Source organism: Carassius auratus, unplaced genomic scaffold (assembly GCF_003368295.1).
Source record: "Carassius auratus strain Wakin unplaced genomic scaffold, ASM336829v1 scaf_tig00045149, whole genome shotgun sequence".
NCBI classification, from domain to species: domain Eukaryota; kingdom Metazoa; phylum Chordata; class Actinopteri; order Cypriniformes; family Cyprinidae; genus Carassius; species Carassius auratus.
The window spans coordinates 31,386-43,123 of record NW_020526884.1 but is presented as its reverse complement, the minus strand read 5'-3'; the positions used below and the strand labels follow the sequence as shown (position 1 = coordinate 43,123).

Here is an 11,738-nt window from a genome sequence, read left to right as displayed (position 1 = left end):
CGTATGGGTTTATCTAACTTAATTTAACTTAACTTTATTTGACATATCTGAAGTCATTACCATCGCGACGGTATCCGTTATTATGACGCCATAGAGCGCGTTTCAAAAGTTTAGAATGTTGGCGCGCGCGGTATATAAAGCGATGGAATTCTGTGAAACATTTTGTTGGTTTGTAGTAGTGGTCGAAGACGAGAGTTATTAGCGGTTATCAGTGATGGGACAGCGAAATTCTCGTGTTATTCCGGTAAATGATGGCGCGGTGTACGATCACCATCCCAGTACACCCCCAACACCCGACACCGACAAGGCGGAGCAACACTTCCATCCGTGCGATGAGCCGCCTGTCGATGCCGGTGAGGGAGACGCCCAGAGGAGGGAGGAGGAGGAGCGGAGGGAGGCATGGGGTGAGGAGGAGGAGGAGATGAAGAAGAAGAGGAAAAAGAAGTTCTGGAGGCTGCCCTCTTTCCTCAAAGCTGCCAGAAAACACCTCAAGGTGATCCGAGTCCGACAGAGTCAGACTGAGGTGCAGCTTATTGAGCCACCATCGCCAGCCAGCAGCGCTGAATCGCTGATGGTAAATGATATGAATGTGTGACAAAAAAGAAAAAAAAAAACTTAATATAAGTATCCATGATTTGCATATTTTTTCCTTTGTGCTTTCCTTCAAATGATTTAATGTCCCCTTGAAAATAGGCATGTAAAAATGCGTCAAATGCAATAATTTCTTTTTTATTAGATGATATTATGTGCTGCTATGAGCTCGGTGATCGTCTGGGGGTAGGCGGGTTTGGTGTCGTTCATGAAGCGAGTCGTGTGGAGGATGGCCTTAAGGTCAGTACAAATAAATGAAACTTATGCAACTGTTTTTTCTCATCCTTTCCACAGTCTTCAGGTTTAATGAGTGGAATTGTATGACCTCTACACACATGTGAACTGTTTTACTTATGCTTTGTTCTTTAGGTGGCATTGAAAGACGTCATGAAGACCCATGACATGGAATATCTAACTATTGTAAGGCATCTCACTCACTATTTTCATTTAAAACCTCTAAGATTAGCTTTAATTGCAGACAATTAATGTTTTTTTTTTTTTAGTAAACAAACCATTTTAAAACTGTCTGTCTTCTAGCCTGGTCATCCAAACCCCCTACCAGTGGAGATCGCCCTTACACTCTTGGCCAACAAGGGACCCAGCGCACCAGAGATTATAAAGCTGCTGGACTGGCAGGACCAACAGGACAACTATGTCATGGTCCTCGAGTGTCCGTCACCGTGCGAGAACTTAGTCAGTTTCTTGGAGGGCCATGGAGGAAGACTCGAAGAAGGTTTAGTTCGGCACATCATGCGGCAGGCAACGCGGGCAGCTCGCACATGTTGTCGCCGTGGGGTATTCCATGGAGACATAAAGTTGGAAAACTTCATTGTGAGCAAGGACACCCTGCAGGTCAAGTTGATCGACTTTGGGTGTGGGGACCTCATGAGAAAGTCTGCCTACACGACATTGTATGGTATGTATTATCCCTCAAAGCTGACAGAGGAAACGCTTTGGTAATGCGAACTTGCATACGAGATGAAATCTCTTTCCTCCAGGCACCATGGAGTACTACCCTCCTGAGTACAGGGTCAAGGGCAAGTACCATGCGAAGTCTGCAATGTCGTGGTCTCTTGGGGTCATCTTGTTCACAATGCTGTGCGGCCGTTTTCCAACTGACAATGACCTGCAGAAGACCGAACTAAACCTTTGGTCAGAGCCTGGACTGTCAAAGGGTGAGCTCTTCATCACATAAAAAGAAGTCTGATTCCAATCATCATACAAATGCTCTTTCAGATTTGATCTCACAGCTGAATAGTGCAGATGTAAAGGCTTCAGGTCATAATGAGATGTTGCTTCCATGTTTCTGCACAGACTGCTGCAGTTTGATCTGTAGTCTGCTCCAGCATAAAACTAAGCGACGACTCGGTCTGGGGAAGATCCTTCAACACGACTGGTTTCAGGTACTGAGCCTGAGATCAGCCACATTTGCTTTTGTAGTGTGATGTATTTAGGCTAATGCTTTGTTTGGTGTGCTGTTTCAGGTCTCCATATAAGTCGTGGCGAAAAGGAGCTTCGACCCCAGACATTTCCCAGTCTCCTGTCAACTTTGCATCTTGACGGCTGGCAGACAGACTGTTCATTCCTCTGTGAATCGTCTGCATCTTGCGGAGCCGGCAGGCCATGGTTGCATCTTATGCTATGGCCTGAAGCAGCAGGATTGCATCTGCCATTACTGCTTGCTTGGGGATGTGTATATATGTATACAGTTTTTTATCAGAGCCTGTATGGTCTAAAGGTAAGATCTTCATCTTAAAATAAAAAAAGACATCTTATTCCAATCACAGTGCATTTGTTCTTCCAGAGGAGACCTCACATATAAATAGCGCAAATGTGAAAGCTTCAGGTCATAATCAGATGTCTTTCCCATGTTTCTGCACAGAATGCTGCTGAACCAGAGGTTCCTGCCATGGACAGCTTAAAGGCATGTAATGGGCTTCCTCGTCTCAGAGCTCCACTGCCCTGGTTCCTCAGCGGTTTCTCTCATGGCTACCCACAAGTCCAAAGTTTGATGTCCCAGAGGTTCCTTCTACGGTGCTCCAGGTCTCTCAGTCTTGCTGCTCTGGTACCAGAACTTCCTGTAGTGACTACCTGGTCTTCAACACCTTGTCATGACTGCACGCTCTCAAAAGTTGCCCTGGATAGTGAGGTCCCTGCAAAGTCAGCTGGGTCCCAGAGGTTCTAGCACTGGCCAATCAGAGAGGTTCATGCCACGGTCCAGTCTCAGATGTTCCTCTCATGGCTGTCTCAGATGCACTGCTCCATGTGATAGATGCCCTGGGTCCCAGAAGTTTCTGTAATGGCTGCATCTGCTCTTTAAATACTTTTCTCATGTCAGAAAGGAAGAAAAACAGCTTGCATTTTAAACTGGAAAGATTAAAAGGTCTACTTATCGTCTGTGGTTTTCTGTTATTTTCTACATCTTGTATTTTTATTGTGACAGAATCCGTCACTATTTTTCACAGTTAAAATGTTCATGTCCTCCAGAAGGTGGCGACAGAGATCTCTATGCACCTGCACCAGCCCCGTAATATACTTTAATCAGCTTTATCACATTGTGAATGATATGCACATGATGTAAGCTAATAATATAATCAGCCATAATTTGTTCAGATATTTTATTGTTATCCTGAATAAAGGCCAATAAACATAAATTTTTTCAAGAGCATTTTTTGAAGGAGACACAAATAATCCAGCTAAAATTGTACTTGTATGGATATGTGTACACAGAGCAAAGCCACATTACTATTAGTGCAGCTGGGAGACCGTGCCACATTAGACAACGTCTAGCTGTTGTGGTCGCGCCGTGACAGCACACGAGTCCGTTTTAGACATTACTATACATTATTATAAAAGGGCATCTAAAATTTTTTTTATATCATCGAAAAGTTTTTTTTTTTTTTTTATTAAAAAATAAAACTTTCTTAAATTCTAGATCCAATGCACACAAATTGTATTTCAAAAGTATTTCAAAATTATTTTGTTATAAATTTGATGGTTATTACTTACAGCTTAGGAAAATTCAAAATTCTGTATCTAAAAAAAATGAATGTTTTCTCAAAGATCAATCAAAAAGAGATTTACAAAACAGAAATGTTCAAGATCTCCAAAGCAGGTTTAAGTATGCACCCAATATTTGGTTGAGGCTCCTTTTGCATGAACTACTGCTTCAATGTGGTGTGGCATGGAGGTGATCAGTCTGTGTGGCACTGCTGAGGTCTTATTGAAGCCCAGGTTGCTTTGATAACTGCCTTCAGCTCCTCTGTATTGTTTGTAAGATGTTACTTAGCTTCCTCTTCACAATACCCCAGATTCTCTGTGAGGTTCAGGTGAGGTGAGTTGGCTGATCAATCAAGCACTGCAATATCATGGTCAGCAAACCACTTGGAATTGGTTTTGGTTCTGTGGGCAGGTGCGAAATGAAATCAACATCTCCATAAAGCTTGTCAGCAGATGGAAGCATAAAGTGCTCCAAAATCTCCTCGTAGATGGCTGCATTGACTTTGGACTTGATAAAACACAATAAACCAAACACCAGCAGATGTCACGGCACCCAAATCATGACCGACTCCAGAATCTTCACAATGGACTTCAAGCAGCTTGGATTCTGTGCCTCCCCAGTCTTCCTCCAGACTCCAGACCTTGATTTCCAAATTAAATTCTAAATTTATTTTCATCTGAAAATAGGACTTTGGACCACTGAGCAACAGTCCAGTTCTTTTTCCTCCTTAGTCCAGGTAAGATGCTTCTGATGTGGTTTCTGTTTCAGAAGTGGCTTGGTAGCTCTTTTTCCTGAAGACGTCTGAGTGTGGTGACTCTTGATGCACCGACTCCGGCTTCAGTCCATTCCTTGTGAAGCTCTCCCAAGACCATGAATCTGCTTTTCCTGACAATCTTCCCAAGGTTGTGGTCATCCCTGTTGCTTGTGAACCTTTTCTTACCACACTTTTTCCTTCCAGTCAACCTTCTATGAATATATTTTGATACAGCACTCTGTGAATAGCCATCCCTTTCAGCAATGACCTTCTGTGGTCTACCCTCCTTGTGGAGGATGTTGATGATTGTCTTGTGGACATTCCCAAGTCAGTCGTCTTTCCCATAATTGTGGTTACATGTTCTAAATTAGCCCAAGAGGTACCTGGTATTTATACTCAAAATTAATCAAACTAATCAAGCTCAAAATGGAATCTTCAAATTTTTTGAGATACTGATTTGTTTATTTTCCTAAGCTGTAAGTGTAAGACTAGAAAAAAATGTAGCGCTCCAAACAGAAAAAAGTTCTAGTACTGCAGGTGCGTAGAGCCAATGTCATAGGAATAAACAAGAGGAGTGGCTAGCCGCACACTGATCCACTCAAGACTGGAAGTCTACAAAAATTATTTTATTTTTCAAATTGCATCGTGCAAAAAGTGCAAAGTACATGTGGGTTAAAAACAGAATGGACACCAGCAAACGTTTCAGTGCATTGCTATCTTCAGTGCTCATTTAGCAAACAACATTCACCCTTTTTAAGCAAGTCAGCAGTTAAGAACAAATAGCTGAATGCAGTTATCTCAAAATCTCAATTGTCTTAAGTAGAATTACAAACAAGTATACACATTTCAAATGAACAACTTCCAATGATAATACAGCATTACAGACACACAAAAAGAAAGAATATGTTTTACAAAAAAACAAGAAAATTCAAGTTCTTCATTCATACCCTCAGGAAATAAAGATTTAAGTTCAAAGATCCAAAAAGCCTCCCTTTGCAATAATTTTCTATCTCTATCTCCACCTCTCCTGTGGGGTAGAATCCTCACGATGCCCAGGAACTTCATGTCAGACAGAGAGTGGTTAGCAGACTTGAAATGATGAAAAATTGAAGCTGTATCATACTCTCTCCTAATGGCACTACATGTGTGTTCAATCATTCTTGTGCGTAATGCACATGTAGTTTTGCCAATATATAGTTGTGGACATGGACCAATGATAATGTAAACAACATATGTACTCTTACAGGTAAGCTGTAAGTAGTAGCCATCCAAAATATATATATATATATATATATATATATATATTGAATATTTCAGTTTGTACGTAATGAATGAATATCGAATATGAGAAAGTTTGCTTTTTTGAATTAAATTACAAGAAATAAAGACCTTTTCCATGATATTCTAAATTTTTTTGAGATGCACCTGTACTATCTACAGTTTTGTCAAGTCAGTGGTTTTCCCATGAAATTGGGCCACATTATCTTTGTTGCCGCAGAGTTTTTTTTCATGTCCATGTGTTTTGAGTAGTAACTGGGTGGGTTTTGTTGTGAACACCTGGCAACCCTTTCCGTCAAGCAGGTAACGTTATTATTACTAACATAGCGGACTCATCAAAAATACATTGGAATCATGTATTAAAGAGAAAATAATCACTTTATCAGAAGTTTAAGTGAATAAAATATCCTTGACAGGCTTACTGGAGTTCCTCAACTATGGGGACTATGGTATCTCTCACAGGACTTGTGTGTGTGGTGTGTGTGTGTGTGTGTGTGTTTAGGTGATGTAAAAGAGCAAACCAGGCATTTGGAACGAAGCACTGTGAGGCAAGGGAGGGGGTGAGACTAAACATCTTTCTAAACTTAAAACACATCTTTCTAAACTTAAAACACATTTTTGCCCCGCATGTGTTGTTTTGCTAACACAATTCTTAAAAAGCTAACTTCTGAGTGAAATTTGTTTCTAAACAATTTTTTTTTCCAGTGAACATGAAATTTTTTGACATGAAAACTTTGCAATACAACCAATTGTTTCTGATTTTATTAGATAAGGAGATTCTTTTTTTTTTTCTTTTTTTTTTGCACCATGCTGAGTGGTCTGTTGGGTAAACTGAATCACGCGATATCTCTTGTTTTTTTATTAAAACACTACCTACACTCAAATACACCTCGTTTTTAAGTTACAATGTAAACAAGCATATAGACACTTTTTATTCTCGTGCCCAAGCAAGGTTTTAGGTTGGTGGTGAGATCTCGGTTGTATTTTTTTTAATATTTCCCCATATGTCTGTACTTTTATTACACTGACGGAGAAAGTGTCACTGTCTCAAACTAAGCGATAGATATCATATCACAGTGAGATATCTTTTTTTATTTATTTTTTTATTAAACATTCATTCAAAATAACATATGCCAAGTAAAAGAGCCAGGGGTTCAAGGATGACCAAACAATTACAAATCAAATAGGAAAGAGTAGAAAAATAAATAAATAAGAAAAAAAAAAATACAAAAAGCTAAAATAAAAAATGAATAAGAAAACAGATTACACAACCAAAACCTTCCTCTTCCCTCAAAACCATAAGATAATAGTCAGATATAAATTATACAAAGACACCAAAAAGTGATCATACATTCAATGTTTTTGTTACAGGAGGTAGATAAAGATTTTATATACATTTTAATATCTTCTAGAAAGTAAGAGAAGTGGGGCATAACTTTCATAACCTTACATTTGTGGATAAAATTAAGTTGCAGTGAAAGTAAACATTTCCATATTGCTTCTCAAAAGTGAAAATTCCAAACAAAACATCCTTAAAGAAAAGCTCAACAGTGAGATATCAGTATCAAAGATCATGATAAAGTAATGTCTCCATCTGCTGGTCAGACTTTAGAAACACATAAGATAACATACTGTCCTGTCCTTACCCTATTTTATGAGTTCATTTAATATAGTTTTAAATAAATCTTTATTATTAGGCCTATTAAATTTATTATTTTAGTCTTTAAGCATAATATGTTTACTATTTACCTAACTGAATTAAACAAAAAATACATTTTCATTGTTTTACATTATAAATGGAGTAGACTATTTAATTGCAGGTAGTCAGGGCAACTTAAGAACAGTTTTTACCACACATTTTGGAAAATGTTATGCATGACTACTCAACATCTCATCCAGCAAAAGTAAAAAATAATTTCTAAACAAATCTTGTAATTTCCAATAACAGCATGATTTTTCATCATGATTGGGGCCAGAAAAATAAATAATAACGATTCGAATGTTTTTTAACAAAATATGTTTAATATGGAATTGTACGCCCGCGCACACACATACCTCACACACACACACACAGTCGTATGGGTTTATCTAACTTAATTTAACTTAACTTTATTTGACATATCTGAAGTCATTACCATCGCGACGGTATCCGTTATTATGACGCCATAGAGCGCGTTTCAAAAGTTTAGAATGTTGGCGCGCGCGGTATATAAAGCGATGGAATTCTGTGAAACATTTTGTTGGTTTGTAGTAGTGGTCGAAGACGAGAGTTATTAGCGGTTATCAGTGATGGGACAGTGAAATTCTCGTGTTATTCCGGTAAATGATGGCGCGGTGTACAATCACCATCCCAGTACACCCCCAACACCCGACACCGACAAGGCGGAGCAACACTTCCATCCGTGCGATGAGCCGCCTGTCGATGCCGGTGAGGGAGACGCCCAGAGGAGGGAGGAGGAGGAGCGGAGGGAGGCATGGGGTGAGGAGGAGGAGGAGATGAAGAAGAAGAGGAAAAAGAAGTTCCTCTTCAGGAACTCGAGCTGCGTCGAGAACGTTTGGGGAACGCGTCCAGCGTGACGTCTCTGAATAACATGTATAATCAGTCCAAAGGAAGGGCGAGACGTCATAGGCGGGTGACGTCAGAGACCAGGAAGCATAAAAGCATGAGCGGCGAAGCCGGATATCAGCCTTGTGTCTTCAGCAAGCGCTCTGTGTGTGTGTCAGTCGCTATCCGTTTGTGAGTCTTATTTAGTGTCGTTTGTCCACTGATAACTCCATTGTCAAAGCTTCAATCAGAGAAGTTTTGGGCGAGAGCAGGCAGCGCTCAGGCTGTGTTTTTCCCTGCCAAAAAAAAAAAAAAAAAAAAAAAAAAAAAAAAAAAAACCGGTAGGGACACACGCAGCTCGTGTGTTGTCTGCTTGAGAGTGAAGCGCGCAGTGTCAGCTCTCTAGGGAGTTGACGGCTGCGATGCGAGCCTTTGCTTCACTCTCTGAGGGCTCTCTTTGAGGAGAGAGCTTTCACTGGCGTTTCTCGCGGTGCCAGCCCCGCTTTCGCCGAGGCGAAACGGTGGTTGTGCTCGCGGGACTCGCTTTCGGATCTGCTGGAAGGAATGTAAGACGGGCAAGTCCCTATCTTCTTTCTTAGCCACCAGATCCGGCGCCCGCTCTCGGTGGTCGGAAGCCCGCGTTTGCGGTACTTTCTCCCCGATGAGAGGGCGCGACGGCGCTGCCTGTCTTTCTCTGAGGAGATTGATGTGGAAAGGCGTCGATGAGCTCGCCAGTTACACAAGCACCAGTCACACAAGCATCATTTACACAAGCATATTATGCCTAATATTAACATAAGCAGCATTAATGAAGAGTGGAGCTCGCGCAGTCAGCTCTCGGGGGGCTGACTGTGCTTTTCTCGCTGTTAAGCGCTCCGCTCTCGCCGGGCACGCTCTGAGGAGTGTGTCCGTGCATGCGATCTTGCAGTTGCGGTCGTGCTGTTGCTGAGGCACGGCAGCGACCGTGATAGCGAGAATCGCACATGATCTGGCGAACGGGTTGGAGACGGCTCGTCCTATCTCCGCCCGTGTTCACTAGATCTAGAGCTCGTGCTCGAGGCTTAGAAACCAGCGCTGCGGTTTGTTCGCCCTCTGAGACAGCTCGCTGCTACTGCATGCTCTCTCGCCGGGCACGCTCCGAGGAGTGTGTCCGTGCATGCGATCTTGCAGTTGCGGTCGCGCTGTTGCCAAGGCACAGCGGCGACCGCGATAGCGGGAATCGCACATGATCTGGCGAACGGGTTGGAGACGGCTCGTCCTATCTCCACCCGTGTTCACTAGATCTAGAGCTCATTCTCGAGGCAGTTTCTTCGCCCTCTGAGACAGCTCGCTGCAGCATCCATCTTTCTCTGAGGAGATTGATGTTGTTTGTGTGACTGAGTAGCATAAAATAATATATATATTTATATATATAAAAGACATGAGCGCTGCCGAGGCAACGCGTGTATTACATGGTTTCATTTTTATGTGAGTTTTTCTACACCAGATCGTGTTAACTAGTCTGGTTGCTGACTACATTTAATTCTAAGGAATAAAATGACATATTTATCTGACTATGTGAAGTTAGATGTACAGGGGCTCTAGGGATGTGATTTATTTTGTGAGAACACGTGTGTACCGCTCTTCCTCTGAGGAGGTTGAGGCGGTCAGGGGCTGCTGGGCGGAGCAGTCCCAACCGTGTTCCAGCCCCACGTGCCGGGGGTGTCACTTTTGTACTCCGCAGACGCTAGAGTCAAAGTGGCGCTCCCAGGCCGAAGGCTTCTAGTGGAAAGCAGTTCTCAGACCGTTGTTTTCGCTGGATAGCCTTCATCATAACGTCCTGACGCCTAGGACGTTTTGAGGGCCTGCTCCCTCTGGGGAAGAGTGGTGTACACCGCATTACACGGTGCCCGTCTCTCCTCAGTGCCCTCAGGAGATCGTTCTGCCAACCCTGCCGGTGTTCCAGGGCGCAGCGATCTCCGGCGAGCGCTTCTCTCAGTTACCGCCCGGAAACGTAGCGGTGCTGAGAGGCTCGCTACCTCTACGGAGGTCTCTAGAGAAGCTAGTACGGTCATCCCCTGCCAGTCCACCACTTCAGGGCACCGAGCTAGTGGCTCTAGGCGCACCAGAGGCCAGTCTCGCGAGACTGGTTCCCTTAGGAGGTCACATGGCGGTGTGGGAGCCCCTGCCAAGTGTACTTCACGGGGTCCTGCCCCGAGCAGGCTCTGGTCTAGTCTTCCTAGCAGACGATGTGGTCTGAGGACCGTCGTTTTTAGGAGACTTCAGCTACGAGAGTCCTGATGCTGCGGCTCAGGACCTCGGAGGGCAGGCCCCTCTGGGGAAGAGCGGTGTACACCGCATTACACGGTGCCCGTCTCTCCTCAGTGCCCTCAGGAGATCGATCTGCCAACCCTGCCGGTGTTCCAGGGCGCAGCGGTCTCCAGCGAGTGCTTCTCTCAGTTACCGCCCGGAAACGTAGCGGTGCTAAGAGGCTCGCGACCTCCTGGGAGGTTTCCAGAGCAGCTAGTTGGGCCGTCTCCTGCCGGTACGGCCGCTTCAGGGCACCGAGCTAGTGGCTCTAGGCGCACCAGAGGCCAGTCTCGCGAGACTGGTTCCCTTAGGAGGTCACATGGCGGTGTGGGAGCCCCTGCCAAGTGTACTTCACGGGGTCCTGCCCCGAGCAGGCTCTGGTCTAGTCTTCCTAGCAGACGATGTGGTCTGAGGACCGTCGTTTTTAGGAGACTTCAGCTACGAGAGTCCTGATGCTGTGGCTCAGGACCTCGGAGGGCAGGCCCCTCTGGAGAAGAGCGGTGTACACCGCATTGCACGGTGCCCGTCTCTCCTCAGTGCCCTCAGGAGATCGATCTGCTAACCCTGCCGGTGTTCCAGGGCGCAGCGGTCTCCAGCGAGCGCTTCTCTCAGTTACCGCCCGGAAACGTAGCGGTGCTAAGAGGCTCGCGACCTCCTGGGAGGTTTCCAGAGCAGCTAGTTCGGCCGTCTCCTGCCGGTACGCCGCTTCAGGGCACCGAGCTAATTGCTAATTGAACCAGAGATCAGTCTTGAGAGGCTGATTCCCTTAGTAGACTATATTGCAGCGTGAAAACTACTGCCAAATGTGTCTCAATGGGTCCTGCACACTGTAGTGAGAGGCCACAGAATCCAGTTCTGGTGGGCCCCAAGCAGGCTCTGGTAATGGAACAAAGTAGACTCTCTCTGAGGATGGAGACCATCGAGGTGGTCCCTCCTTGGGTTGCAGAGTCCGGGTCCTACAGCCGGTACCTCACTGTTCCAAGGAAGAATGAGGTGTTGTGTCCCTTTCTAGATCTGTGCTTTTTGAACCTCTCAGTCAGGGGACTGAAGTTTAGCACGCCTGCACAGGCCAAGTCCGAGGACTGGTGTGTCACGATCTATCAAAAGATGCACTCATCTCCATCCTTCTTCATTGGAAGTTCCTGAGGTTTGCTTTTGGGGGCAAAAGCCTACCAATAAGGATCTTCCACTGGCCTTGCACTCTCACCCCACACTTTCCCGACTCAACCACATTGATGATTGGTTGATATCAGCTGAATCTGAGCAGATGGCGGTTCGGC

The 11,738-nt window shown here is 44.4% G+C and overlaps 1 pseudogene; it reads left to right on the top strand.

Moving 5' to 3' along the window:
* The first annotated feature begins 744 nt into the window (after positions 1–744).
* Positions 745–2,109, top strand: LOC113087720 (serine/threonine-protein kinase pim-2-like; annotated as a pseudogene).
* Positions 2,110–11,738: the final 9,629 nt, after the last annotated feature.